Genomic DNA, 27,688 nt, shown 5'->3' with positions numbered 1-27,688 from the left:
GCTGGCTGAGTCACCGCTCACTCACTGGCTGGAGGAAGCCAAACAGCTCCTGGAGCTGCAGGCAGGCTCTGTGTCAGGAGATGACATGGCCCGATGTTCTGCACTCTGAAAGTGAAATAATGTGGGTTTCGGATGTTTTACATAGCCACTTGTATCTCTGCCTGGCCAATACAGCAGCAAGGAGCAGAGAAGGACTCTGAGCTGTAAATCAGCACAGCATTCGATTCAGAGGTGATGTCCCACTGGCAGTAGTGTGTTGGTGCTGCTGAGGGCAGCAGTGAGCTTGGCTGGCAGTGATAGTGCTGATTGCAGGATTGTAAGGGATGAAACTTGTTCTCTGTGGAAACAATGTATTTAGTATGGAATTGAAAAGAGCAGGGCATATGCCTCTATTAATATTCAGCTCTTTATTAAAGTGATCAGCTCATTATTAAAGTCATCAGCAGGATTTCAGAGTCCGATCGGAGTTTTCCACGCTGCTGCAGCCATCCAAAGGAGCAGGTGCTGTCCCAGTTCATCATTCCTCTGCAAGCGAGTCCTTGTTCCCATAGGAATGGCTAGGAGTTCTCTCTGGTCAACCATCAGGAGGCAGGGCAGATGAGCAGTCTGCTGTAGCAGTGCAGAGTCAGCTCTTTACCCTCAGGGAAACCTTCGAGAGTTCCCCGTTCTCTAAGTCACTTCGGCTGGCTGGTTCTCATTCCATCCAAACTCCTCATAGGTCATGGTGAATCTTCAAACCAGGTCAGGGGGTGCATCCACTTCGTGCTCGCCCAGGGCACTACCTAATTCTCCTCTGACGCCTCTAGCTTCTTGTCTTGGGGTCAGTTTCCCTAAAAAAACCCTCCCAGGATCCACTGGGGCGGTTTTATTTGCATATATGCATGCATATGCATTTGTCCTGGTCGCAGCTGAGGTATACCTGCTGAATGAGGTAGTTATAAAGGAAAATAGGGCTATCTAGGCATGGGCAGCTTCTTTTCACATTTCAATTAGGTAGGGAAAAGTTGCCAGGCAACTTTTCTTCAGGGCAGCTTCCCTCCCTACTCAAACTGGCTGGGGTGTGGGGGGTTACCTCTAGCCAGGAGGGGGTCAGTTGCTTTTTGAGAGGCAGCAGCCTCCCCCAGTTATGGGGGTTCTCTGCAAGACGGAAAAACCCCCATTCCTCCAAAAGGCTGGGCGAAGGCACAAACTGGGAGGAGGGGGGCTACACTCCTAGAGCTCTTTTAACATGCCAATGCGTGCTCTGCACTTTCCCCGGGGGGACGGGGCGACCGTCCCATCATGGGGCCAGGACAGGGGCAGTTCAGCCCCTCCCGTCTGGGAAACTTGTTCATAACAGAATCAGCTTACTTGTTGCTGGTGCTCTCCTTCAAAGCTGTTTTCTTCAAGTCCCTCCAAAGGGTCTGGAGCAATAACTGAAATAATTGATGGGAAAGAGTCTATCATGTTGTAGGAACCGGTAAAATATTCACTCATAGGGGAGGCTTTGCTGCTTGTTTGGTTTGTGGCATGTCTGTGCTCCTTGGTGTTCTGCTGGTTCAGTCTGAGTGTGTTGTGACAGCTCTCTTAGCAGTGCCTTACTTCCTCCTAAGCATATTTCTAGTGATTAGGCTTGCGTGGTATTTGAGACTCTGCAACACTGCCAGTTACTGGGTGACCTCAATTGTTCTTGCCTTGGAAGAAAAATCATAACTGTAGCACTTCCCTCCTGGAGGCATATGGGGAAGGGTGTGTTAGAGATGTGGAGGTGCTTGGACTTGCTTGGAATCAGATTGTTATAAATGCCAATACGATATTCCAATTAAAATAATAATTTGGTTTATTAATAAAGATCGAATTACAGAATTTCGATAAACCCACCAACAGCGGAGATACTTGACAGTCTTTTTTCTCGGGAAAATGCCAAGGGTGAACCATGAGACACAGAACCTGGCAGTCTGCTGTCTCCCCTACGGTTCACAAATTTGCCCGGTTCGGGGCTTAGTTTTTATACACTTTATTCTGCCCTCGGCAGTATTTCCCCATATTTCCCTTTGTTTCCCGGCTAGCTATTCAAACTCAAGGGTGTCTCCGACCAGGCTGGAAAGAGTTCTTTTCTCAGTTCATATGTTAATGTCCAGTTTCTATAGATCCTTAAGGCTGATGAATGGTCGAGATATGGATGATGACCGGAGAGGGTGTAGTCAGGAACCATTGATGTTTCAGCCACCTTATCTTGATGGGTCTCCTCTCGGTGCTCCAGGAGGCTGCCGAGTTCCCCGTAAACCTATTGTCTCTTTCTGAATGTGAGTTTCTCGGGTGGCGCCTGCCTTTTCAGCATTTTGGTTTAGCCAAATGTTACAAGGTGTCCTGAACCTTACATTTTCATATAACACACAGATATACAGTTTTATAGTTTTCAATAACATTTCATTAATTATAAGAACATGAATTAATCATTTCACATTTTTCACAAGATGCACCAGCATTGTGGAATAACTTTGAAATTGGACTTCTTGCATCTAAATAAATAAGTGGACTAAACTTAAATAACGAAGTTGAAAAATTCTCAGACTTATGAAAAGGATTAGTATTTCATACATTTGTGAGACTACAATGTAACTTGTTCAGTCCTAAGACTCATGCTTCTAATAAAAGGTTTGCAACTCAGTAAAGCAAACAGTCAGCTTTCTGGGAAATTTCTGGCTTTTCCAGAATTTGTTTCTTTTTTCCTGCTGCTAGGCTGACTAGTTCATACAGTTTTATGTCCTTAGAAGATCTACCTTGACATTATGTTTAAATTATTTGGTCAGCCCAGAAAAGAGAAAATACCCTTGCCGTCTGTGACATTCCTGAAGGGCTACTTGTCTTTTGGGGAACTGGCAAGATAGGATGATCAGTCATCAGCTTGGGATTCATCCTACTGCTGGGACAGATCTTAGATCCCTCTTCTTCAAATTAATAATGATTGTGTAATCACCCACAGCATGGCTTCTGTGGGAAAACAAGAATTTAACAGAATTTTCAGAAAGCTGATTTATGTTAGAAAAGAGAAAGCTGCTCACAGAGCACATGTAAGTGCTGGAGCAAGTTGCATCTTTGTGGGGTGGTGAAGGATTTTCTAAGATATTGGATAACCACTGCTGGAGGAAGGAGTATGTGAGGCGTGTGTAGCTCCTGCCTCTGTGTTGGGCTGTCATGTGGGATCTCCAAAGTCCCTTGCAGTGCCATGTCTCAGTGACCACAGTCACATTACTGATCCTGTCATTCTTTTCCATTTGTATTTCCAGAAATTAGCACAGCCTTACCAAATGCTCTAAGTCTAATCTCAGTAATGCAGATGTTTTAATAGATTAGAAGAAAGATTTCAGCTGCAAGGCCTGCCCAGTGTCAGGCTGTGGTTAGAAGTGCTTGGGTGTCCAGCTGCATTCCTTTCCTTTCAGCTGTCTGTGAAGTAGTTGTCAGCACAGGATCATCTGAATGGTTCTATCTTGGGACCCAGTTTAATAATCTGGAAAGGTTTTGTGAATGTACCCCTGAGACCTTGGGACAGTCACAATGTAGGAATGTTTCCTGGTTTTGGAAATATGTGTCTTGTAGCTGCCACCACCTGCCAGAAGGCCCTGAAAGAGGAGCCATGAAGTGGGGATCACCTTTGATCACTACAAAAGTAGCAAGCTCCCAGCTTCAGGTGGATACTGCTCTGTTGTCCTCCACTGCCTGCTAGGAAGAGTGACTTTAACATGCCTTTTCCTCTGCTGTGATCTGTATTCCTGGAATTTGGTGCACCCTGGTAGGATTGAAGTGTGATTAAGGGTCTTTTGAGAAAGAATAAAAGGAAAAAAAAAAGAGTGAAGGTAGAGAGGTTACCTGGGAGGGAAGTGTTAATAAAACTCAGGATCGAGATCTATATGGTGGAATGGGTCTGATCCATTGGCCTGGAGGTACCTGGAGAACATGTGCGTTTCTTTGTCTAGGTGTAATCATAGCTTACTCAACCAGTGTTATTTGTCTTGAGCCAAGAGGGAAACCACATCTGTCATGAAAATAAGCGGTATAGTTCCTTAGAACTCTATCCTTTCCACTAGGATTCACCTGGCATTGCAGACTCAATTTGGCAGCTTTCTCAGACAAAGCCATTTGCTGTAGGATCCTTCCTGATGCTCAGCAAGGGGCCCAGCAACATGTGTGAAAAAATAAAGGACAGCAAAAAGTAAAGGTACCAGCCCAGTGCTGTGCACTGCTACACAGGTGTGGTGATGAGTTGTTAAAAACCAATATGATCATGGACGAAGACCCTCTAACTAATTAAAGTTAGAAATTGCTATGTTTATTCACCGGCGGGTGGGACGGGAGTCGTCGCCAAAAGGCATGACCACCCCAAACAAGGTTCTTTGCCCTCTATTTATCACAGAATCATTGGGTTGGAAGAGACCTTCAGGATCATGAAGTCTAACCCTAACCTCAACTAAACGATGGCACCAAGTGCCAGATCTAGTCTTTTCTTATGTACATCCAGAGATGGTGAATCCACCACCTCCCCAGGTAAACTATTCCAATACCTTATTACCGTTTCTGTAAAAAACCTTTTTCTGATTTCCAACCTATATTTCCCTTGGCGCAGCTTAAGACTGTGTCCCCTAGTTCTGTCAGTTGCTGCCTGGAGAAAGAGACCAACCCCCACCTGACTACAACCACCCTTCAGGAAGTTGTAGAGAGTGATAAGATCTTATTTCTCAAGATCTTACATACAATACATATGCATAACCCCAGCACCTCCCATCCCCATTCTGTATTAAAATGAGGCTATTAGTCCTTCACGCGTGCGCAATTCTTCTCTTGAATTGGGTCGGTGGTCTCAAAGGATGAAGTCAGGAGTCTTCATCAGGTCTCTGTGACCCTCTGGCATGATCCAAGGTCCCCTGCCTCATGACTGATTGACATAAAGTCCAGGTGCTGGCCATTGTTCTTACTGGTTTCAATCTATTCTTATAACAGTTCACTTACTCCACTTCCTTCTATAAACAAGCTCATAATGGCAAACAATTTAACAATTAGCTCTAGTTGAAGCATCTAATAATCATTAACCTATCATTTGCTTATCTAACTTACATCCTGTTCAATATGAATTGCTTCTAACTCTTAGCTAGAATCTTAACTCTGAAATCATGATTCAGTGAGGTGCCTCTCCCCAGCAGGAAATCACAGAATGCTGTGCGATGTCCAAGTCCTTGGAGGCATCAGTGCTCCTTTGATTCAATACATTTAAGAGCCTTTCTCTTGCTGCATAAATTGCTTTCTTATGTCTTTGAAGTGACCTGTTTGAATTAAACATCACAGTGTGCTTTTTATATAGCTGTGCTGACAACACAGTGCAACTGGCTTATCAAAAATGAGATAAAGTGGTCTGAATATCACCAGAGTCAGGGTGGTATTTAGTTTCTTGTACAGCTTGTGCTGTCATTTGTATTTGCTTACAGCAAGCTACCTTCTGCAGTCCTGGTAATAGTTTTTACATAACATGCAAAATCTGAAAAAGGAGGAAAAGTCAGCAATGCCCATGGATGCATGTGTGATTGCTAGACTGACCTGCTCATCCCTGTACACCGAGTCCTCTCCTGTGTTTGTTGTGGGACACTACCAACACCACGAGAGGGAGCATGGAAGCAACGAGTGGCTTGTCCTGGGATCATCCGGCTCAGAGTGAGGCGGTGCTCTGGTCCTGGGAGTCAAACACAGTGCGGCACAGGTTGAAAACAGAACAGAAATGGAAATAAATTTATATTTCAGGACTTAGGGACTTCAAAGAATGTTTTGCACTTAGGGTTAATTTGTCTCAGGTGTCTGGAACTGCAGTTGTGCTTGGAGTCTTCAGTGCATAATCGAAGTTATCTGGGATTTCCTACTCTGTTATTGCAGGTAGGTAAAAAGAGCCTCTTACCTTAGCTGATGAAGCTGAAATAAAGATATAATCACAAGAACAAGATTTACTTTAATTCTGTGATTCCTTGAGCATGAGATTATGCACTAATCTCATGCTTATCCTCAAGATAACTGTCCTCAGGGGTTGGTAGGTGGTGCCAGGAAACGGAATGGTCCTCTTGTTATCCAAGAGGAGGCAGTCAGAGAGCTGCTGGGACACTTGGATATTTATAAATTGATGGGACCAGATGGGATCCACCCTAGGGTGATGAGAGAGCTGGCAGATGAGCTTGCGAAGCCACTCTCCATCATTTATCAGGAGTCGTGGCTCACTGGTGAGGTTCCAGGCGATTGGAAACTGGCCAATGTGACACCTGTTTACAAAAAAGGTAGGAAGGAGGATCCTGGTAATTACAGGCCAATTAGCCTGACCTCAGTACCAGGTAAGATAATGGAGCAGTTCATACTGAGTGGTATCGCACAGCACTTACAAGATGGCCAGGGTATCAGACCCAGTCAACATGGGTTTACAAAGGGTAGGTCATGTCTGACCAACCTGGTCTCCTTCTATGACCAGGTAACTCGTCTGGTAGATGCAGGAAAGGCTGTGGATGTTGTCTATTTAGACTTCAGCAAGGCCTTTGATACTGTCTCCCATAGCATACTCCTAGATAAGCTGGCAGCCCACGGCTTGGACAGGAGCACTCTCTGCTGGGTCAGGAACTGGCTGGATGGCCAGGCCCAGAGAGTGATGGTGAATGGTGCAGCATCCAACTGGCGGCCAGTGACCAGTGGTGTCCCTCAGGAGTCTGTACTGGGACCAGTTCTATTTAATATTTTTATAGATGACATGGATGAGGGCATTGAGTCTTTCATTAGTAAATTTGCAGACGACACTAAGCTGGGAGCTTGTGTTGATCTATTGGAAGGGAGGAGGGCTCTGCAGAGAGACTTAGATCGGTTGGATGGTTGGGCAGAGTCCAACAGCATGAAGTTTAATAAGTCTAAGTGTCGAGTTCTACATTTTGGCCACAAAAATCCCCTACAGCATTACAGGCTGGGGACAGTGTGGCTGGACAGTGTTCAGGCAGAAAGGGACCTGGGGGTGCTGGTCGACAGCCGGTTGGATATGAGCCAGCAATGTGCCTTGGTGGCCAAGAAGGCCAATGGCATCCTGGCCTGCATTAGGAATTGTGTGACCAGCAGGAGCAGGGAGGTCATTCTTCCCCTGTACTCGGCGCTGGTGAGACCACATCTTGAGTACTGTGTCCAGTTCTGGGCCCCTCAGTTTAGGAAGGATATTGAGATGCTTGAGGAGGGCAACAAGGCTGGTGAGGGGCTTGGAACACAAGCCCTATGAGGAATGCTTGAAGGAGCTGGGGTTGTTTAGCCTGGAGAAGAGGAGGCTTAGAGGTGACCTTATTGCTCTCTACAACTTCCTGAAGGGAGATTGTAGACAGGTGGGGGTCGGTCTCTTCCACCGGGCAACAACTGACAGAACAAGGGGACACAGTCTCAAGCTACGTCAGGGAAGGTACAGGTTAGATATTAGGAAAAAAATTTTCACTGAAAGAGTAATAAAGCACTGGAATTGTCTTCCCAGGGAGGTGGTGGAGTCACCATCTCTGGATGTGTTTAAAAAAAGACTGGACATGGCACTTAGTGCTATAGTCTAGTTGAGGTGTTAAGGCATAGGTTGGACTTGATGATCTTAGAGGTCTCTTCCAACCTCATTATTTTGTGATTCTGTGATTCTGTGATTCTGTAATTCTGCCTTGGGTGGGACTGGGGCAAACTGGAGAGGAAAATGCTGCTGTATAATGTCACCTGATATCAAAATGCTGCTCAGAGAAGTCTTATCCTGCAGTTGGAAGGTAATAGGTGAACCCCACTTAAACAGAAAATAAAAAATGCAATTATTTCCATTTTCCCAACAATTACTTATGACTAATGAGTTTCAGTACACTGATGTCAGTTTTTTTAGCTGATGGTTGGCAAGCAAAATTTGATGAAAATGTAAATGTATCATTGTTTATTATATTCAATAAATAGAACAGTTTTGAGGCAGAAGTTTTTAGAAGGGCAGGACATGGCAAGTCACGTCTAACTGTTGAGATATGTTCAAAATGTAATGTGGAGTAAATGTAAAACAATGATCATTGTTAAAGGTTTAAAGGAAGGACCATGTCCCTGGACTGTCCCCAACAGGCATGTCTAAATCAACTGTTTTTTCCAGCCTGCTCCAGTATTTTTTCTGCCTCACAATGTAAGGGTCTTTCCTTAGACTTAACTCAGATCTTCCTTGCAATTTCCAGCAAACTTCATTTTCTCTTTAGCTTGGGAGCACTCCCGATCTGTCCTGGAGTGGCTCTGCATCAATCAGGTGATTGTTGTTCCTTTGTTCTCTTTTTAAGCTAAACAAACTCAATTTTTCAGGCTTTGTTTTTTGAAAATACTTTCTAGGGGGTGTATTTTATAAAGAGTTTAAAGCAACTGTGTATAAGCTGGGACCTCAGCTGAGAGTGAAGCCATTCCTCCTGGAGGGGCAGCAGGAATGTGGTAGGTACCCTATTCTGGAAAGAAATGTCTCTGTTTACAGTGTTGGTGCCATGCCTTGGATTCATTAACCAGCTGGGATATCCTGTTGTGAGCCTGGAGCTGTTCAGAAGGACTGTGGCTGTGCCAGAGCCTGCTCTCAGTGATGCAGCCAAGAGCTGGGTTGCTCCTTGGCCCTGCAGCTGGGGGAGTTATGGCTGGGTGAGGAGGGAACGTGGATGTTCAATGCAGCTCCAGCTGAGGGAGAGGAGGTAAAATGTGAGTGTATAAAAGGTCACAGCTGACCAGAGTCCACCTGGGCGAGTCCTGCCTGGCATTTTGAGTGTGCACTTCTGTCTGCTCAGCAATGAGCTGGGTATGGGTTCTTGCCTCTTGGACTGTGGTGTTTAAAATCCCCTGGCAGATCTCTATTCAATGATTTTATCTATCCATCTTCATTTCCTTTCCTCTAAACCAAATTTGAAGATAAACATGCCAAAGCCCAAGGGACAGCAATGCACAGAGCTGCAGTGATGCAAGGGTAGCATGTTATGTCCCTTCTCTGCCAGAGTTTGTTCTCTCACAGCCTGCTCCTCTCTCGGCAGGCAGTGGGGAGGTTTAGGGCGTTTCCTTGCCCATCTCCAGCCCAAACCAGGACAGCAGCTCTGAACTGGCTCACTTGTTGCCCAGTGACAATGGCTCACCATTCCAGGAGGCTCTGCAGGCTGTAACTGCAGTGCCTAGCTCTCTGCCCTGTCCTGTGAGCTGCCCTTGCTCCAACACCAACAGGGAACAAAGGAGAAACCCCCAAACATCGGTGTGAGTATTCTCCTTGGAAAAAGGGGCAACAGGATTTGGGAGGAAGGAAACTTATTTCTTGCTCTGCTCAGTCCATCCCAGAAAGCTGCAGGATGTTTGAGAGGCTGAAGAAGACGTTGAGCCAATGTATCCAGCCTAATATGGGGTCAGATGCACTCAGTGGAAGAAAGTCCTTCCTGGGAGAGCTGGTGCAATGCAGGATGGTGGTAGCAAGGTCCAGAGTATTTGAAATCAAGGGCTGAGCTGGCTGAGCAAGGAGCCCTGAAGCAGAACTCACTCCACCATGCTTCTGCTCAGGCCCCACTGTGCTCTGGTGCTGCTGCTTGGGGTCCCCTCCCCACTTGCCATTATGGCTGCGCTTGCCCTTCATGGGTTCTGTGCTTTCCTGCACCATTTTCACATTATTCCTTGCCCCTGCAGATAAGAAGGACATGCATACCAGGCTGGACTTTAGCATTGGCTCAGGCCAGGAACTGGAATTACTCCTGGTGCTCCCCCTGTGTGCTGCTCCAGCTGGCCCCCAAGTCACCTCCAGAAGAAGGAGATAGGTGAGGGTAAAACAGGTTTCTCATCTGTTCAGACAGCAACAATGTCCATGCCCCAAGCAAACCTTGCTTGTCCCACATCTCTTCTTGCTGTCCTTTAGTATCCTATGCCAAAAAGTTCTTGTTTACATAGTTTTATCCTGTTTGCTGCTGCTGGCTCCATGCTGTCTCCATGGATAGCTTTATAGGGTGGCCAGAGGTCCTGTCTGACCCAAAACAGCCTTATTCCTTCATGGCAAGGGAGTGGAATAAACCCTTTTCTTACACCCACAACCTGACCGGCCGGTGCCCAGCTTCTAACAGCATCTGTGGAGTCCAGGGTCAGTGCCCCTGGCATGCTAGGAATGTGTGTAGCAGAGACTTGGCTGCTTCTGGGCTTTGGGGGCTCATCTATTGCACCCCCATACATCCCTCTTGCCACTCCAGTGTCCCCACAGTGCTCCCAGTGCGGAGCTGTGCCTGTGATGTGAGAGCCACTCACAGGAGAGCTGCTCCTCTCCTTGGTGCCTGTCAATATTTGACAGCACAAATGTTTTAAACTGCAGAGAAAGTGCACTCAGCCCCCTCAGTTGGTTTGTACGTGATGCTGCCCTTCTCCTGTGACACAAAGAGCCAGGGCCATGTGCAGCGCTGAAAATTTGGTCCTTGACATGGTGCTAACACATGTGGCACAGCTGTCCCCTCCTGGCAGTGGAGCACAATGGACTCAGCTGCTTTGTGCAACAGCTTCACAGGGAAAAGCAGGTTGGCTTTGACTTTCAGGCTCCTTTTTGTCCTGGTTATCAGAAGACTACATTTTTCTGTGAATAAAAAGCTCTATGGTCTTTTTCTCTGCACCAGAGATGACAAGGTATTATGTTGCCCTGATGGCCTCTGTCTTGACATCCCCAGGAATATTTGGGAAGTGTAAGAGAGGCCATGGCAAATAGTCTGGAGTGACTTACTATTGTTACGATTTGGGATGGCAAAATAACGACACGAGACTCTGAGCTTTCATCGGAGGGCATTACAGCAAAGGTTTATTAGAAACACTCTTTTTATACAGTACTTCGGTACAATGAATATGATTGGTCATTTAGAGCCTACACCTCTTTGTAAACATCTTTGCCAGTAAACAAGTTAGAAAAACACCACCTGCTAACGGTTTTTCACCTCCCAAAGATTGTTTGGATTCCTCCACAAGAATTCTCAGGCCAGAATGAGAGAGTTGCTCACTTGTCTTTCCTACAGACTCTAGCTAGTGTCTGAAGCCTGAAATTCTGACCACTGTCAGTTCCCACAACTTACAAGGGAAGTTGCAGTAGAAACAGGCAAGGGAGCGCCAAACAAAAATCTCTGCAGCGCTAAATGTGGCTTTTTTGGTTTGCTGAACAATCTTTCTATCATTCTGGGTCCCACAGGATCGTGTATGGTTGTGACTTTCCAGCAGCAACAATAATGATCCCCTATGCCAGTCCAGTGCCTGCCTTTGGCACTGCTCAGTGCATTTATTTCTGAAAGTGGAGGCTCCTGCCCAAAGGCTGCTTTCACCCAAAAGCTCAGTGAGGCGGTCTCTGATGGATGAGGGGAATCAGAGGGGTCAGACAGCTCCTTGTGGCCCTGCAGCACTTTTGTTTTTCTCCCGGTAGCTTCAGTCGGTCTCGGCTGCCTTGGGTGTTCCTGGTTAGGGGTGCACCTACGTACCCCCCTGCCCAAACAACTCTGGCAAAGCTCCCAGGCACAGGCAACACTTAGCAAGCTTAGTTACAGTGATATTCAGCTCTTAGCAGTGATCAGCTCTTTTGCAGTGATTCTCAGCTCATAAGCTTGCTAAGGTGCCTTGGCAGACACAGGGAGAGAGAGGAGAAGCGCCGTATGGAGTTCCACAGATGAATCTTTATTAGCTTCTTCCGTGAAGGGTTCCAGGGACAGCTCTTCTACTGAGCTGGGGGAAAAGTGGGGTTTTTATAGGGTACCGAGGTTTTGAAAAGGGGTCCAATAGTATGAGTCGGGGTAGAAAGTGACCTATTGTCTTACAGGGAGATAAGAGAGGGTCCGAGCGCGGGAGAAGGGTTATTTTGGCCTAGTCACCATGACTAGGCATTTCTGCCCTTAGGTGACTGACCGCCAGAGAGGCCTACTAGGCCTCACAGCTGCAACAATTCCACTTTCTGTATTTAATAAAAAGGCGTTCCCAATAGTTCTTTTAAAGCAATGGACAAGGCATGAGAACATAACTAATACAATGGCAATTACAATGAAAATCCACAGAATTCCCTTAACAAGAGATGCAACCCATCCTGTTAATCCCCATTGACCAAAATGGTCATTGACCCAGTCTGAGTTCTTTTCTATTTTTAAGTCCTTCACAAGTTCTCTCAGTTTCTGGATGTTTGCATGGATGGATTGTGAGCGTGAAGAGGGATTGAAGCAGCACATCCCTTCGAAGTCTTGGCATCCGTGTCTGTGGGCGAGCAGCAAGAAGTCAATCGCTGCGCGGTTCTGGAGAGATGCATGTCTTGTGGTTTCCTCATCTTTTAAAAGATCACTCAGGGCAGCAGATGTAGTGTTGGCTTGCTTACTAAGCCAGCAGCCTAGGTGATTTATTTCACCAAGGGCCTTAGCTGCAGCTACCCATGGTAAGAATAGGGAGACAGCAATTCTTTTTGGTTTATTCCAATTGTATAATTTGGGATCACAGTTTTCATCAAATTCCGTATAGGATCTTTTGTGGCGATTTGCTTCTCTTTCTTTTTTCTAATTATGTAACAAGGTAATATTTGGTGTGCGGGTAGAAAGTCTCCCAAGGCTACAGGGACCTCCCTGAAGGTGTGAGGGGATCCCAGCCCATACTCGGTCACCACAGATGAGAAACGTTCCTTTGTGTAGTACTTTGGGATGGAGAGAGGATACAGATATCACGTGAGTGGTGTAATTGCACCGATCCGGATAGTTATAGGCTTTGTTAATGGGTGATATGTCTTTTCTGTATGTGTTTTTTAACTGGTTAATTTCTGGCCCATTATTCCTTGGGCGTCTATAGTAAAATTTGACACAGTATGCTGCTTTGGTGGACCCCAGCAAGTCCAATTCTTGGGGTTCCTCTAGGGCATTAGGTAACATTTCTGTCCAATCATCCCAAGTATCTACTGCATTGGGTCTCTTACCTGTGGTGCGGAGGAGTTCTGAGTTATAGACAGGCCAGTCATCTGCTATGAAAAGAATCCCTACTAGACATGTGGAAAGTGGGTTATCAATGCTTCCCATGGATAAGCACATGTTATCCTGTTTCAATGTTTTTGCTAAGGTTACCCAAACATTATGGCTAGGCTGTGGGCTAATCCAGCCGCAGGCATATGGTACGGTGAAGAGCATCCAAACAGAAGTGAGGAGAGCACCAGTTTTCATCTCTGGACAGGGATAAGACTTCTGATAGGGAATATAAACAAAATTTGTTATCTTTCATGATGGGAGGAGAGGGTTAGGGTTTTTTCCCCTCATTCTTTTTCTCTATTCCTTCCCCCCTCCCCCCCCCCCTTTTTTTTTTTTTTTTTTTTTTTTTATAAGCAGGGGATGGGTAAGTGGGTGTGAGGTTAGGGGTTTTTGGTAAGAGTTGGGAAAGGGAATAATAGGGGTTTTTAGGGTAAAATTAAAAAAAAAAAGATAACGTAATTCAGAGGACAAGTTTGTGTTCAAGCTATGTCTGGCTTATAGCTTGACTGATGCAGCAGAATGTTATTCATCTTTTCTGTTTCTTCTGCTATCGTGTGATGGGTCGGTTTTTTCTTTGGTACGTGGATATTTGGCGACGCCTTCATCTCCAGGCAGAACTTGTCTGGTTTTGAGGCGGTCTTGTATTCAACTCAGAGGAACTCTTGTCAGTGTTTGACTTAGTGTTTGTAGTGCCTAGGTATGGTTTTATGTGTTTTCCTGGGTACCATCTTGGGCCAGATGGTAGTGAAACACACGCATATCCTCTACCCCAAGTAATTAACTGGAAAGGCCCAGAGATTTGATGAGTCTCTGGGTCCTTCACTAGCACAGGTGGTTTCTCAGCAAGCTTTGCTTGGGTGGTATTTGCGAAGTGGCGAAGTACTGGGGGGTCGGGCTCTGATGTTGTGCCATTTAGGAAGTTGATGACGTAGAGAGCCTTGCAGAGTCTTTCAACTGGAGATATGATTTTTGTTTCACTTCGCTGCTGATTTAGGACTCTTTTGAGGGTTTGATGTGTTCTCTCTATGATGGATTGTCCTGTGGGATTTGCAGGTATGCCTTTCTTGTGTTCTATTCCCCACTCACTGAAGAATTCTTTTAACTTAAGAGAGGCATAGGCCATTATCTGTTTTGATCTGTTTTGGTACTCCCAGGGTAGCAAAGGCAAGGAGGAAGTGCTTTATGGAATGCTGTGTAGTTTCTCCTGGATGAGATGATGCAAACACTGCTCCAGAAAACGTGTCAACTGATACGTGCACATACCTTGACCTTCCAAAAGGTGGGAAGTGAGTGACGTCTGTCTGCCACAGCTGGCAGCTGTTAAGTCCTCAGGGATTGACTCCTGTCCCCACAGATAGTATCTGGTAGCTTTGGCAGTTCGGGCACGTGGCAACAATAGCTTTTGCTTGATCTTTTGAGAGCTTGAACATTCTGATAAGGGCAGCTGCATTTTGATGATAAAATGCATATGACAACTTTGCCTGGGCAAAGATGTCATGGATGTTAGCAGTCTCTACTGCCATGGCCAATGCATCTGCTTTCCTGTTCCCTTCTGCAATGATACCTGGGAGGTCAGTGTGTGACCTCACATGCATTACATAGTAAGGTTGTTTTCTGTGGGAGATTAAGCATATTAATGCAGAAATCAATTGGTGTAACTGGATTGGAAACGTCTTTGAGAAGGGCTTGTTCTGCCCTCATAGCTATACCTGCAACATATGAAGAGTCTGTAATGAGATTAAAAGGTTCGTCTTTGAATTTCTCAAAGGCTCTGACGACAGCTGCTAACTCTGCAATCTGTGGAGATCCCTCCACAATTTGGACATCAGATTCCCATATTTGGGTCTTAGGGTCTATCCATGTCATTACAGACTTATGGGATGACCCCGAGCCATCTGTAAAGACTGTTAGAGCTTTGAGAGGTGTTCTACTGTGTACTAATTTTGGGGTCAGATTAAAGGTTGTATTAAAAAGTTTATGTTTTGGGATATGGATGGAAATTTGGCCTGTATAGCTATCTAGGGCGTACTGGAGATTTTCATTGGTCTGAAGCAAATGCTCCAGGTTTCAGCTGGTTAATGGCAAGTATATACATGTGAATTCACACCCTGCGAGAGAACGGAGGCGAGTTCTGGCCTTTTTTATAAGATGTGCCATGATTTCTTGGAAGGTGGTAATTGTCTTTGTAGGTTGGTAGTTTGTAAAGATCCATTCAAGTATCAATAAAGGGTCTCGAAGCTGAGTATCCCATTGGAAAATCAGTCCATGGAACCGGGGTGCTTTTCCCAGAATGACAAACTGGAAAGGCAGGCTAGGCTCGAAGCGATGGGCTCGGTGTGAAGATAGGGCTTCTTGGACTTTGGTGATGGCATCTCGGGCTTCTGTTGTGAGAGTGCGTGGAGAGTCCAGGTCTCCACTGCCACGGAGAAGGTTGAACAGGGGAGCGAGGTCCTCTGTTGTAATTCCTAGCAGAGGACATACCCAATTGATGGATCCACACAGACTATGTAAGTCTCTCAGAGTTTTTGGGTCATCTCGGATGACGAGCTGCTGGGGTACGATGGTCCTTTCCCGGATCTGGAATCCAAGATAAGTCCATGGGTTGGTGTACTGTATTTTGTCTTCACGGATCTCGAACCCTGCTTTTTCTATGGTTTCAATAGTCTTTGTAACCGCTTTGTCTAGGTAGGCTTTGTCTGATGCACAGATCAGGATGTCATCCATATAGTGGTAGATGATTGCATCTGGAAATAGGCTCCGAATGGGAGACAAAACATGAGCAACATATCATTGGCATATGGTTGGTGAGACCTTGAGACCTTGGGGAAGAAAAAGCCAATGATATCTTTTGAGTGGAGCCTCTCTGTTAAGAGAGGGGGCAGAAAAAGCAAACCGTGGAGCGTCCTGGGGGTGCAGCGGAATGCTGAAGAAACAGTCTTTAATATCTATGATGGCAAGTGTCCAGTCTCGGGGCAGCATCGATGGTGAAGGCAGTCCAGGCTGAAGGGGGCACATGTCCTCAATTACCTCATTGATTTTACACAGGTCCTGGAGGAGCCTCCACCTGTCCGTTCCAGGCTTTTGCAGTACAAAGACCGGGGAGTTCCAAGGGCTGGTGGTCTCGACGATGTGACCTTTGGCAAGCTGTTCTTCTACAAGGGCTTGTAGTGCGCGCAGTTTTACTTTAGGGAGGGGCCACTGTTCGATCCAGATCGGGGTTTGGCATTTCCAGGTGAGCTGAGGGGTATCTGGTAGTGCACGCTCCTCAGTGGCCCCAATTAGAAATACCGACTGGGAATTTATAAGGAAGCTCCCCATTGGGATAGAACATCCCTTCCCCAAAGGGTGATGAGGGCCCTTACCACAAATGGGCGGATAGTTGCCAACTTGCCTTCAGGCCCTTTGACGAGGACGTTGTGCTTGCTTCGCATGGACATTGTGGCTCCACCGATCCCTGAAATCATACCTGGTACCAGTTCTAGTTCCCAGTTTGCTGGCCATTCTGAGCGTGCAATGAGGCTTACGTCCGCGCCGGAGTCCAAAAGTCCCAGTCGGTGGATCTTCTCCCCTTTGCAGGATAGGCCACACTCGATGGTAGGCCTATTAGGTCCCAAAACTTGTGCCCACATTGCTATAGGGTTGAGAGGAAGCTGTTCCTTGTGATTTTTTGGGAGTAGAAAGGCTTGTGCAATTGGAGTTCCCTTTAAAAGAGAAAATGGTAAGTCTGTGCAGCACAGCTGGACCAAGATTTCTTGACCCGGGTGCACTGTTTGTACTGCTGGAAAAACAAAAATTTCATCCGGGCCATTAACGGTATCACCTATAATTAGGATGTCAAAAGGACCTCCTTTTGGCCCATACTTGCCAGTAGGGACACAATAAACATCTCTCTTTTTTAAGTCAATGGATAAAGCAGTTACCAGCTGATGCCGGGTTCCCGTCTGTATTGCTCTGTATGTTGGATCCCCTTCATGTGACGTGGCATCTCCTGGAATGATGCATGGTTGGGTCTGGATGGCTTTTGATTTGTTGTCTTGGCGTGGAGCCTGACCACGCTCCGCTAGTAGTTTCCCAAACGCTGCTGGAAGCGCTGACGATTTTGGGGTATTTGGTAGGTGTTACGGGAGATTCAGGTAGGTGACCTATCTGGACAGTCCTTTATAAAATGTCCAAAGTCTCCACAGTGAAAGCAGCGCGTCTGGTCTTTGGAAGTCACTACTGCAAATGCACCAGAAACTCCTTCTGCAATACCCTTAGCAACTGCTTGGGCTACTGTGTTTTCAGTGGAGAGGTGACGTGTACAGCTTTCCACCATTTGTTCTATGGTAGGTTCTGCATCCAAGGGTAAGGCTCTCAGAATAGTTTTACATTGTTCATTAGCATTGCTCATGGCAAGTTTGCATAACAGTTCTTTTCTTGCCTCTATGCTCTCTATCTGTTTATCCAGAGCATCTTTAATTCTGTCCACAAATTTGATAAAGCTTTCATCTACTCCTTGTTTAATATTAGAGAAGTGTAGGGTAGGGATAGAGTCATCTGGGGTAAGAAGTAAGGAAGTCTTAGCTGCAATAGCCAAGTCTTGTATTGCTGCCTCAGACAAAGTTTTAGCTTGATCTGAGGGTTTCTGCAAATTGCCTTCTCCAGCCAGCTGTTCAACTGAAAAATGTTGCCTATTAGGATCTTTAGCGTATGTGTCTGATAATGTTTTTAATTGTTTTTTCCAATGCCTTTCCCATAGCATATATTCTGCTGGGTATAGGAGGCAGTGAGCAATATTCTTAACATCATGGAGTATTAAAACATTTGCTGAGAAGATATCTTCTAGGAAATTTTTAAAAATATGTGAACTTCTGCCGTGTTCTTTGGCCACTTTTCGAAGTTCTATGAGCTCTTTGTTTGTATTAGGCTCCCATATAATCCTAGTGGAGGCACCACCTCTTTTTCCCTTTATATAAGTTACAGGGAAGGCAGAAATTTTCTGAGCCAACTCCCAGTCACCTGCTCGAGTGGCTTCCATTTTAATTAAAGCCCATGGATCAATGTCATCTGCATCAGAACTGTACTCACTATCACTACTGTCCTCAGATGAGGAGTGCTTTTTCTGGTGTTTTGGAGTGGCATTTTGCAGGGGTGTGGGGTGCTGGAGAGAGGGTTGCAAGGCCTGGCTACAGGAAGTGCAGCTGGGACAGGGTTGAGGGGTGTGTAAAAGCGTTATGCTACCATGGGGTGTCTCAGGAGTGACATGAGGGTTTTGTGGCTGCATGGTCTGGGGATAAGGGAGCGGCGGGAGGGTGGGATTGCATGGGGCCACATTCGCTACAGAGGGAGCAGGGGGGGTGGGGTGTTGGGGGGGCAGAGTCTATAGGGGCAGGCACAGTTGCATTCGAAGGTACCGCGGGGGGAGGGTGATGGCCACACATGAGATAAGCAGGTTCTGCAGGCTTTGCAGGCACGCAGGAAGGGTTTGGGAGCAGCGCGAGGGAGGTGGAAGGTGGGGGCGGCACGGAGTGGGGAGGTGGGGACAGCACGGAGTTCGTGTTCTCAGTCCCCAGGGGGGGTGGCTGAAAGTGGAGCAACCGTAGGAAGGGGGGCCGAGGGGTGAGGGCGGAGGGCTTGCGAAGGAGGCATGGGCGTGCCGGGGGCCACAGTGATCCCGGGGGCACAGGGCGGGAGCGGAGCAGGAGCGGCAGGCACGACGAACTCGGGCCCTACCCCCCTGTGGTGGCCAGCATTTGGAGAGAGAGGGGGAAGATGAGCATTTGAAAGGACACAGTCTGGCGGGAGAGATAAAGTTGGAATGCTCTCTGTGGGGGGACTTGGAGATTTCTTAATATTTGCTTGTTCTGCTACTTTGGTAATATTATGAAAAATGGGTAGAAATCGTGTAACAGAGAAATCTCCATTAATTTGGGAAGTGTATATTTTTATCCCCACCGAGTCCCAAAAAGAATCTAAAGTGATAGAGTGTGTATTAGTATCAGGAAACTGGGAAATAATCCATTTTATAAACTTTTTCAAGTTAGTTTTTAAGATTTTACTTTTAGAGAAAGAAGGGTTGTTAAGGGATAGAATTTCTAAGATTTCTAAATATAAGTCTCTCTCGTTCTGGGATCGTTTTAATTTACTATATTTTGATCCCATTGTAATGTGGTTCCCGTTCCCCTCCCAGCAGAAAAAAGAGAAAAAAAAAGAAAAAGAAAAAGACCCAAGTAAAGAACTTGCGCACAAAAAAGGCTGGAATCTACTTACTCCTCAGCCGAATGTGGGTCAAAAGCTGCTGGTAGGGTGGTCTGCGAACGTCTGACTCCTCAGGGCTGGACTGGGAGGGTCGTCAGACAGCTTCTGCAGAGAAATTCTTCTATAACGGAGAAGTTATCTTCAGAAGGACTCTAGCGAACCAAGGCAGTTACTCTTAGCGATGAAGGCTGCTCTGCTGGGCTTTTCTACCCAGTTGGTGCGCCAGGTTTTGTTCTTCTCCCGGTAGCTTCAGTCAGTCTCGGCTGCCTTGGTTGTTCCTGGATAGGGGTGCACCTGCGTACCCCCCTGCCCAAGCAACTCTGGCAAAGCTCCCAGGCACAGGCAATACTTAGCAAGCTTAGTTATAGTGATATACAGCTCTTAGCAGTGATCAGCTCTTTTGCAGTGATTCTCAGCTCATAAGCTTGCTAAGGTGCCTTGGCAGACGCAGGGAGAGAGAGGAGAAGCGCTATATCAAGTTCCACAGATGATCCTTTATTAGCATCCTCTGTGAAGGGTTTCAGGGACAGCTCTTCTGCTGAGCTGGGGGAAAAGTGGGGTTTTTATAGGGTACCGAGGTTTTGAGAAGTGGTCCAATAGTATGAGTCGGGGTAGAAAGTGACCTATTGTCTTACAGGGAGATAAGAGAGGGTCCAAGCACGGGAGAAGGGTTATTTTGGCCTAGTCACCATGACTAGGCATTTCTGCCCTTAGGCGACTGACCGCCAGAGAGGCCTACCAGGCCTCACGGTTGCAACACAGCACCTGGGGCAGAGAAGCAGCACAAGCGTCCCCAGGCACCCACCACACCAAGCAAGGCTGCACACAGCAGCCTGGGCTGAGCCCGGGAGTCTGAGGGTGGGTGGCTGGCTCTGGCACTCCAAGGATGAGCTGATGAGTGGGGACGTGGACTTGTCAGATTTGAAATGGGAACCAGGTTGTCGCAAAGGCTTGTGAGACTTCACTAAGTTGCTCGACCAGGGTAGGAGCTGGGAATTAGGAGCAGGTTCTCCTCTGCCTCTTCACTAGTTGTGAGTCCAGTTGGAAACATTTTCCAGTCTCTGGTGAAGTACATCAGCCCGTCCACACATCATTCAGTGGACAGGACATGATCTGCCCACCCCACGGAGGCAGCACAGTGCACCTTAACCAGAGCAGAGCAAGGGTGACACTCACTGCTGGGTGACTTTGGCAGGAGAGATGCTCAGTTCTCCCCTGACCCCGTGGTACCAAGTGTGGGCTTGCTTTGCCCTCGCATTGCTGCCCACCACCTGTAAGAGCTGTGTTTATCTCAGCCCCATTACTGCCAATCTTCCCCCTATTACTACACGCATAATTCACAGGCAGAAAACATCTTTTATTGCAGTGGTGACATTTAAATCAAGGGAGGTATTGCTTTGTTGGAGTTTTTTTTAAATTCGTTTTTAGGCAGTCAGCTCGTTTGCTCCAGCCTCCTCTCCACATCTGTGACTGCAGCCTTCTCCATCCAGCTGAGAGGGAATTATGTGTGCAAGAGGAGTCAGAGCTCCCTTCCCGGCTCCTGGCTCACACTGCTAGGACTGCCGTGCCTGCTGCACACCCAGCTGCGTGCTCGAGGATGCTGCACCTGAAAGTCCAGTTCCTGGATGATTCCCAGAAGATCTTTCTAGTTGATGTAAGTGGATATAATATTCTTACTGATTTTTTTGTGTTTATAATCACATCATTGTTGCTCTGAAGGATTGCATGGTCTCTCATATCTTCTGGTTTTCAGCTTTAAAAAAAACCCAGCAAACAAGAAAACCAATCTAAAATTCAAAATAAAAGTTTATAGTACTAATTGATAAGTGTTTTTTTGGTATCAACGCACTCCTACACTCCACTGTTGTTGGCATTATTTGTGAAGAAGGAGGAATGGTTTTTACTTACCTGGTGTGATCTTTAGTAAATCAGTTAATATGAAGCGATGGTCTTGACAAGTGTTGAGTTCTCTCATTTGTCTGGCTGCCAGTGTAAACATTCAGCAAGGAAGTAAAGTCTGGGAACAGAATAAAAATAGCATATTTGTCCGAGTTATCCCTGGTGAGAAACATCTGTACACATCTCTTCCTGGGCATTCAGTTGAAAAAGAAAACTGTAGTTCTGTGAATAGCTGAGGAAAAAAACTCACTCTATCTTATTTTCTGTGTGGCAGTGTCCCATTACTGGGACACCCTACATCCCACAACACTTCATGATTAATAATTCGCATTTAACAAATGCTAGCTCTGAACTAGGTTTAAAATGTTAAGTATTAATATCTATGGTATTTGATTTATGCATATGTGTACAGATAGCTGAAAGTAGGTGTGTCTTGACTGTGTGTTAGAAGCTCTTTTTACAAGTGTGATTGCACATTTACTGTTGATTAGGGTTTGATAATCACAGTAGCTAATTGAGTTAGCTAATTCAAGTAGATTTGTTCTAGTACTTACCTGCATCTCCTGTGGGAGCAGTGTGTTTAATATAAAATGAGGGTTTTTTCAAGTTCTGTTGCTTTTCTTATACTGTCCTCTTCTGTAGTTTATAGCACAGTCTGAGAACTGCTCTCTCAGATGCACAGGTCCGTTTCTTTGTCACAGTATTTTGCACAAAAGAGAATTATAAAGAAATTCCATCATATGACACAGTATGGAAATTGTTTGGTTTAGTTTAATTAACCTATCCTGGTCCAGGAGTCACCTTAAAAATGAGACTAGTAATTTTAAAATGCTTTCCCCTCCTCCCCCCATTGATTAGATTAGGTCATAGTGAGACACAATTCAAAAGATGCTTCTGGTACAGTGTTGCTGCATTTTTTCCATCTCTGTTTTCTTATTTGCTGAAAACGCAGCACTGTAGCTCTGCACGACATGTTATTGCAGCAAATAGCTTCCATTAGAGGAACTCCCGGTCATTTCCTTTTTTAGCATGGAATGGTATTGGAAATCCCTTTTAGGCATTTCATGCATTTGCTGCTGTGTGGTTGTGGTAAATGAGTAGCTGAATTAGTGGCTTCTAGTGAATTAGTGACTTCTGCAGTATAAAAGGAGTGCTCTGGGCTAAGTTTTGAGCAGATATTTTAAGCAACTCTTCCTAAACCCCTCCTGACTTTGGAAAGCTTTTTTGAATGTGAAGTACTTCAGTATAATGGGAGGGAAAAGGACAAAAGCAAGAAAACACAGAGGACCTGATTTCCCCTGCACTCATGCTCAGTGTAAATGTCTCTACCTGCCACACGTGGGTGTCACAGCTGCTGGCATGTGCAGCAGGGTCTCATTTCCAGGCTGCTTTGCATGAGAACAAGTTCTTCTCCTGGTGCTGGATGCTGACCCGGGAAGGCTTCTGCCTCCACTGCATCCTTGCTGACAGTTGGGACCACTGAGTTCCCAGGATTTCCTTCAGCTGAGCACTGGAGGTGGTTCCTGGGATAACAGGTCTGAGCCCACAGGGCAGGGGAGGGAAAGGGCTTGGCCCATCTCTGAATGTCCCCACTGTTCCTTCCCTGCTAAACCTCATGGCTGGGCCTGGGATGCTGCTGGGCAAACCAAACAAGCCCAGAAAAACTAGTAGCTGAAGCTGAATGAAGGAAAGAGTCTCTTGTGGTCATAGGTCCCCTGTAAAGCTGGGAATTCCTTGACAGGAGGTGTGTGGGCCTGGTGGCAGAGGAGCAAGGGCACAGGGAGACTTAGGGCTGGTGGCTTTTGGTGCATGACACTGTGCTGGCTGCAACATGCCTGATAGGGCAGGCATCTCCCAAGGTGGTGGGAAAAGATCACACCAAATCCCACGAGCTGTTGCTCACCCCTAAACCACAGACCTGAGTGTAGCAGCCTGTCCTATGGGAACACTGCAGAAATGGGCTTTGCCATCCGACTGCGGGTGTTGCCAGAGTCCCTTTGGGGACATGGGTGTGTGTGTCCCATGTGCTGCATGTGTTGCTGTCTACCTCTAGAAGTGCCTCTGGCTTTCTGATTCTGCTCACAGTCCCAGGTGCTTTCACCAAGGCGTGAAGGGCCAGTGCAGCCTCTCCTTTTCACCTTCTACTCTGGGGTTTCTGCCTATGGGTGCTCACCTGGCCCTGCATCATTCTCAGAGGCACCTGAAGGCTTGGACATGGGACAAACAGTCCCATGGATCATGCTTCTGCCTTGCACTGTGCTCCTCCAGCACAGACCCCACTTCTCTCAGTGCAGTGCAGGGCTGATGCTGCTGGGCATGACTGTACCCCAGTGCTTGAGGAAGCACTGGCCTCAGCACCCCAAAATTCAGGACAGGACACCTGCAAGCAACACACTACAAGAGAAGGACTCTGCTTCTAAAGCATTCCCTGCAGCAGCAGGGCTGTGTCTCCCAGTGAGCAGGTTTTCCTGGGTTTGGGCTGCTCCTGTCCCTGGGCAGTGCTGGGCTTGGGGCAGAGTGAGTCGCTCCCATCAGGCATATGGTAGGTAATAACCCAGTAAGAAATGCTTGTCTTTCCTGGCTGCCTGACAAAGGCCAAGGCCTTTCATGCTAGAAAAATTCTAGCTTGGAAAAAAAACATTTATAATTTTTTTAATTACCCTTGTGATCCAGTAATTTTGAGGAGAACTGGGAGTGCTGGAGAGCGAATGTTGTTATTATGCTATCACTTTTCTGCAGCCTTTCAGCACAGAGTCAGCAATTTCATCCCAGGAGAAGCCCTGAAAGGTGGTTATTAGTGTGCATCACCACCAGCAGCCAGGTCCCTCCCATCCCTGCTGGAGACAGCCACTGCCACAGGGAGCTGCAGCCTGTCTTCCCCTCTATCACCCAACATGCTATAATATAGCAGCTGTCTAACCTGGCCTCTCTGCTCCAGCTTGCTTTTGCAATAACCCATACTTCTTTTTGGTCTGCTTTTCACTAGCTGATGAAGGTGTATCAGGGTTTTGTTGAGGTGGGTCACTGCCATTTTAATTTCTGGTGCTTTCTGGAGCATTTTCCAGATTTGGGGGCCTCCTGGTTTGTTCTTCAACCAGGTCATACAGCATGGCAACAAATTAACAAAACACCCTCCAAGTCTTTCTGTTTACTGGGAATAACTACAGCCTGGCCTCCCTTATCAGCATGTAGCACCACAATTTATATTGCTAAAGCCCACGAATGACTCAGAGGTCACAGCACAGGATCTCTGGTCCTGTTGCTGTTATTTACCATTAACCATAATTGTAGCTCATCCCCAGCTGTTGGGGCACACGGACTCACTGCACAGGTTTGAGGTCTGCTCCCGTTGGCTCTTAATTAAGCACGTTTGCTATGGCTGTCCCTGGTTCAGGCAGGTGCTTGTCCTGGGGATCACTCACTGGTTTGCCAGGGACAGAACTGCCCAGACAGTGATAGTTGCAGACAGAGTCAAAACATGGTTTATTTTCTCTTGCTCTCATTTCTGGTTTATGTTCCTTAATAAAGGAGAGAAGTAATGGGAGAGAAGTAATGGGGAGGAATCTGATTTCCAAAAGCAGGGAACACAGCATGCAGTTGTACTGTTGTACATGCTGAAGCCAACAGCATTTACTGAGTAAGATTTTGCTGCTGCATGGTCAGGGAAGGGGTGAAGGAAGGGAGCTGAAACTTCTCCCCATCTCTCTGAAATCCCATCACGGCTGCTGTCAGCATTGCCTAACCGGCTGCTTCTGTGCTGTTTTTGTTTCCTAGCAAAAATCCTATGGAAAGAGCTCTTCAACCTCACCTGCAGCCACCTCAACCTTGTGGAGAAGGACTACTTCGGGCTGGAGTTTCATAGCCAGGTGGGGAAGCAGGTGAGTGCAGCCGACAGCACAGGCCCCTGGAGCTGCCATCGGCTGCATGCCTGGGGGATTGTTAGCACCTCCCTAAAATTCCAAATGGAAAATTAAATAGAAAGTTTTGCCATGATGGCAGAAAAAGCCTGAAAATGGGAGTTAGGAGGGGAGCCACAAGCCCCAGTGATATCTACAGCTCATGGCATCTATCCATAGCCATCCGTGTGGCGCTGCCCAGCAGGACACTTGTCACAGCAGCCAAGCTGGCCAACATTTGCATATTGCATTCTACCATGCTGCTGCTGCTTTTATTTCCCATCTCTTGTGCTGTTTATTTACCCAGCTCTTCATTGTCTTATTTCAGGTCTGCTTGGAACCACTAAAACCCATAACAAAGCAAGTCAAAAGTAAGTATTTCAAGAATAGAATTCTTATAAATCACTACCAGTGAGAGTCTAGCACAGACATGTTCATGCAGTGTTGTTGCTTGGAGACAGAATCTCTGGCTTCCAGCACTTGTAAGGGTGTGGGAATACACAAGACAGAGAGTCAAACAGACTTAATTAGCATAGCTGGTTTGATAACCGGGATGCCATGGCAGGAACAAACAGAGTTTTGAAGATTACAGAGGATGGGATTAAACCTGCTTACAGGAAGAGAGAAGATTCAATCAACTTCTGCAAGCAAAGAATTATTGTAAAATGCATGAGTTGTCTGTATGATCTTTAACCTGATTATTGTAGTGGAAAATTATTAACCTGTCTGAAATGGTATATAAGCTTTTGGAAAATCTGAGTAAAATGGAATTCTGATCACTGAATCAGTCTTCCCATCTCTCAATCAATCGTCAATAACTGGTGCTCTGTGTGAGGAGAAGGACCAGCTAGCTGACGGCAATTGACGACGCCCCTGGAACTGATCGTGACGGTGAGAGAACTGTGTTTGGGCCCGCAATAGCCTGTACACTGCAATGTGACAGGTGAGCCAGGGGAATTCAAAGTATGGGACAGAACATGTTTGACAAGAGAGATGTTAATAAAACCATGCTAGCCTTTCTGAGCAAGCATGAATCCTCTATCCTAAGGCACGACTTTAAGTTACTTCCAGGCATGTTCCCCAATATTTTTACTCTCCGCTACTGGGACAAAGTTGGCGTAAAGCTCTACGACCTGGCTACGCTTCCTGGCCACGAGTCAGAGCTTCTCTTGCTTCCTGCTTGAAGGGCGGTCATGGATGCGATTAAGAAAGAGGGGAGGAGTGAGGCAGTCTGCAATACTATTGCGAAGACGGCCCCAGTGGCCATGCTAGACTGAAATCTGCCCAGATCCGACTCCCCGTCCCCTGTCTGCACCCCCTCCCTGACGAACGCTAAGGATAGAGCCTGTTCGCCACCTGTAGCCCTACTGCTATCCCACCAGCGACCCCAGAGCTACCGAATGCTAATTGCTTATGCAGACACTGACTCTAGCAGTGACAGAGAGCCTTTCGACTCCGGCCCCAAAAAAGATCTAGCCTTATTCCCTTTGAATACACATAACAATTGGTTACGGAAAAAAAAGAAGGCCCTTAAGGACAGAGACTTTGCCTTTATTTCGATAATCAATGCCTCTTCAAGTTTCACTAAAATGGCCAGCTTTTACAGAGAAGCATCTCACAGCACAGGACAGCAATGAGTGCAGACACAAATCCTACAGCGAACACAGCAGCTGACATGGTAACCAGGAGCAACCTTCAGCTTCCAACCATCCCAGCCCCCATCCACCGGACCGTCTCTGACCTACGTGCAGCCACCCTAAGAAGTGCAGTAACGTTGTCTAATTGCTCAGTTTTTGTCTCCCTCCAGGAAATCTATGGACTCTTAGTACCCAGTTACCATGCCTTGCTTATAGGTAGATCTTCTACCTCAGTAACAGGATTGTTTGTTTTACCGGGAGTTATTGACTGTGACATGGTTGGAGAAATAAAAATCATGGCTTGGACCCCACAGCCCCCATGTGTGGTCCTGGCAGGGAGCAGAATCGCCCAGCTTGTTCTTTTCCCAGCAGCCCCCTTATCCACACCCCCAATAGCTAATCAGAGGGGAGGCGGGTTTGGTTCAACAGGGGTATCACAAATTTTCTGGACACAACGCATAACCCCTGAGCATCCCACCTGCCGATGCAAAGTGTCTCTGAAAGGAAAAGAGTTAATTTTAACCAGACTCATTGATACCTGCGCAGATATTAGTCATCTCCCGAAATCAATGGCCTAATGATTGGCCATTAATGCCTGTCCCCCAGGTCCTTTCAGGGGTGGGTGGAAACTGTCAAAGCTATCAAAGCAACACCTGGTGCAAATTACAGGGCCTGAGGGGAGGGTAGCTACTGTCAGGCCTTTTGTGCTGTCTGTGCTGCTGGTTTTGTGGGGGAGAGATGTTCTATCTCAGTGGGGAATTTTTATGCAGTCAAATTTTGTATAAGGGTCAGTGGGGCGTGCGACACCCCCAAACTGACTTGGAAATCCTCTGATCCAGTTTGGGTAGACCAATGGCCCGTCATTAGAAAAACTGAGCATATTAGAAGAACTTGTACAGGTGCAGCTGGAAAAGGGACACATAGTCCCATCTAATAGCCCTTGGAATTCACCCGTGTTTGTAATTAAAAAGCGGTCGGGGGGGTGGAGGCTGTTGCATGACTTGAGGAGAATAAACGAGGTCATTGA

General features: G+C 46.6%; 1 protein-coding gene across 1 annotated transcript in view; it reads left to right on the top strand.

The window, feature by feature from the left end:
* LOC134565284 (ras-related protein Rap-2c) overlaps positions 1–25,395 on the top strand; it is a 37,186-nt gene extending 11,791 nt beyond the window's left edge. Inside the window, exons 3-5 of the transcript XR_010083855.1 lie at positions 20,658–20,883; positions 24,903–25,006; positions 25,353–25,395. The gene's annotated coding sequence lies outside the window, so the exon portion shown is untranslated. The remainder of the gene's footprint in view (positions 1–20,657; positions 20,884–24,902; positions 25,007–25,352) is intronic.
* Positions 25,396–27,688: the final 2,293 nt, after the last annotated feature.

The sequence above is a fragment of the Prinia subflava genome, assembly GCF_021018805.1.
Source record: "Prinia subflava isolate CZ2003 ecotype Zambia chromosome W unlocalized genomic scaffold, Cam_Psub_1.2 scaffold_54_NEW, whole genome shotgun sequence".
Taxonomy (NCBI): domain Eukaryota; kingdom Metazoa; phylum Chordata; class Aves; order Passeriformes; family Cisticolidae; genus Prinia; species Prinia subflava.
This window is presented reverse-complemented; position numbering and strand designations above follow the sequence as displayed.